Source organism: Eptatretus burgeri, chromosome 12 (assembly GCF_056783735.1).
Source record: "Eptatretus burgeri isolate ZD-2024b chromosome 12, Ebu_testis_v1, whole genome shotgun sequence".
Classification (NCBI taxonomy): Eukaryota; Metazoa; Chordata; class Myxini; order Myxiniformes; family Myxinidae; genus Eptatretus; species Eptatretus burgeri.
The window spans coordinates 68,328,290-68,331,851 of NC_140972.1; positions in this window are offsets into that span (position 1 = coordinate 68,328,290).

Below are 3,562 nucleotides of genomic sequence, written 5' to 3' on the forward strand. Positions count from 1 at the left end.
TTAGCTTTTCAACGGTACCGTTTTTATTATGCTATGACAACAGGAACACTTTAGAATGAAGCGTGACATACTGATGGACGCTTCTCCGTTTAGTAATAGATAGATGATGTGTCAAAGCTAGGCCTGTTTAGCATTCCCATCTGAGCACTTAGCTCATGACTTGGTTCAAATTCCACATTCAATGTCGATTTATCAATTGTCCAGTCCTTGTGATTCATGGAGAAGTGCGTCGACGTCACTACATGCTCTTGTCCTGCTCGTGATATTGACAAAGGTCTTTACTCCTACTCAAGTTCTTCCTTTAAATATATCTTGAAATGACATCAGAAAAAAAAAATATTCAGTTTCCATAGTAACTGAAAGAGTATTTATTTCTCATGTTAACTTTTGCCTCCAAATGATATGTATAATTAGAGTATTTGTATAATGTCACAGGGAAAATTGATAAACAGAGTTCAACTCCAAACAAAAATAAATATTAATATAACAGTTTCCTAGTAAAGTGATGTCTTGTCAAGTGATAAATCACTGCTCTCTTGTCAACGTATAAATCACTGCTCTCTTATCAATGTATAAATCACTGCTCTCTTATCAATGTATAAATCACTGCTCTCTTATCAATGTATAAATCACTGCTCCCTTATCAAGGTATAAATCACTGCTCTCTTATCAATGTATAAATCACTGCTCTCTTATCAAGGTATAAATCACTGCTCTCTTATCAATGTATAAATCACTGCTCTCTTATCAATGTATAAATCACTGCTCTCTTATCAATGTATAAATCACTGCTCTCTTATCAAGGTATAAATCACTGCTCTCTTATCAAGGTATAAATCACTGCTCTCTTATCAAGGTATAAATCACTGCTCTCTTATCAATGTATAAATCACTGCTCTCTTATCAAGGTATAAATCACTGCTCTCTTATCAACGTATAAATCACTGCTGTCTTATCAAGGTATAAATCACTGCTCTTTTATCAAGGTATAAATCACTGCTCTTTTATCAAGGTATAAATCACTGCTCTCTTATCAACGTATAAATCACTGCTCTTTTATCAAGGTATAAATCACTGCTCTCTTATCAATGTATAAATCACTGCTCTCTTATCAATGTATAAATCACTGCTCTTTTATCAAGGTATAAATCACTGCTCTTTTATCAAGGTATAAATCACTGCTCTTTTATCAAGGTATAAATCACTGCTCTTTTATCAAGGTATAAATCACTGCTCTCTTATCAACGTATAAATCACTGCTCTTTTATCAAGGTATAAATCACTGCTCTTTTATCAAGGTATAAATCACTGCTCTTTTATCAAGGTATAAATCACTGCTCTTTTATCAAGGTATAAATCACTGCTCTTTTATCAAGGTATAAATCACTGCTCTTTTATCAAGGTATAAATCACCGCTCTTTTATCAAGGTATAAATCACTGCTCTCTTATCAATGTATAAATCACTGCTCTCTTATCAATGTATAAATCACTGCTCTCTTATCAATGTATAAATCACTGCTCTCTTATCAAGGTATAAATCACTGCTCTCTTATCAAGGTATAAATCACTGCTCTCTTATCAAGGTATAAATCACTGCTCTCTTATCAATGTATAAATCACTGCTCTCTTATCAAGGTATAAATCACTGCTCTCTTATCAACGTATAAATCACTGCTGTCTTATCAAGGTATAAATCACTGCTCTTTTATCAAGGTATAAATCACTGCTCTTTTATCAAGGTATAAATCACTGCTCTCTTATCAACGTATAAATCACTGCTCTTTTATCAAGGTATAAATCACTGCTCTCTTATCAATGTATAAATCACTGCTCTCTTATCAATGTATAAATCACTGCTCTTTTATCAAGGTATAAATCACTGCTCTTTTATCAAGGTATAAATCACTGCTCTTTTATCAAGGTATAAATCACTGCTCTTTTATCAAGGTATAAATCACTGCTCTCTTATCAACGTATAAATCACTGCTCTTTTATCAAGGTATAAATCACTGCTCTTTTATCAAGGTATAAATCACTGCTCTTTTATCAAGGTATAAATCACTGCTCTTTTATCAAGGTATAAATCACTGCTCTTTTATCAAGGTATAAATCACTGCTCTTTTATCAAGGTATAAATCACCGCTCTTTTATCAAGGTATAAATCACTGCTCTCTTATCAAGGTATAAATCACTGCTCTTTTATCAAGGTATAAATCACTGCTCTCTTATCAAGGTATAAATCACTGCTCTCTTATCAATGTATAAATCACTGCTCTCTTATCAATGTATAAATCACTGCTCTCTTATCAAGGTATAAATCACTGCTCTCTTATCAAGTTATAAATCACTGCTCTCTTATCAAGGTATAAATCACTGCTCTCTTATCAATGTATAAATCACTGCTCTCTTATCAAGGTATAAATCACTGCTCTCTTATCAACGTATAAATCACTGCTGTCTTATCAAGGTATAAATCACTGCTCTTTTATCAAGGTATAAATCACTGCTCTTTTATCAAGGTATAAATCACTGCTCTCTTATCAACGTATAAATCACTGCTCTTTTATCAAGGTATAAATCACTGCTCTCTTATCAATGTATAAATCACTGCTCTCTTATCAATGTATAAATCACTGCTCTTTTATCAAGGTATAAATCACTGCTCTTTTATCAAGGTATAAATCACTGCTCTTTTATCAAGGTATAAATCACTGCTCTCTTATCAACGTATAAATCACTGCTCTTTTATCAAGGTATAAATCACTGCTCTTTTATCAAGGTATAAATCACTGCTCATTTATCAAGGTATAAATCACTGCTCTTTTATCAAGGTATAAATCACTGCTCTTTTATCAAGGTATAAATCACTGCTCTTTTATCAAGGTATAAATCACCGCTCTTTTATCAAGGTATAAATCACTGCTCTCTTATCAAGGTATAAATCACTGCTCTTTTATCAAGGTATAAATCACTGCTCTTTTATCAAGGTATAAATCACTGCTCTCTTATCAAGGTATAAATCACTGCTCTTTTATCAAGGTATAAATCACTGCTCTTTTATCAAGGTATAAATCACTGCTCTTTTATCAAGGTATAAATCACTGCTCTTTTATCAAGGTATAAATCACTGCTCTTTTATCAATGTATAAATCACTGCTCTTTTATCAAGGTATAAATCACTGCTCTTTTATCAAGGTATAAATCACTGCTCTTTTATCAAGGTATAAATCACTGCACTTTTATCAAGGTATAAATCACTGCTCTCTTATCAAGGTATAAATCACTGCTCTTTTATCAAGGTATAAATCACTGCTCTTTTATCAAGGTATAAATCACTGCTCTTTTATCAATGTATAAATCACTGCTCTTTTATCAAGGTATAAATCACTGCTCTTTTATCAAGGTATAAATCACTGCTCTTTTATCAATGTATAAATCACTGCTCTTTTATCAAGGTATAAATCACTGCTCTTTTATCAAGGTATAAATCACTGCTCTTTTATCAATGTATAAATCACTGCTCTCTTATCAAGGTATAAATCACTGCTCTTTTATCAAGGT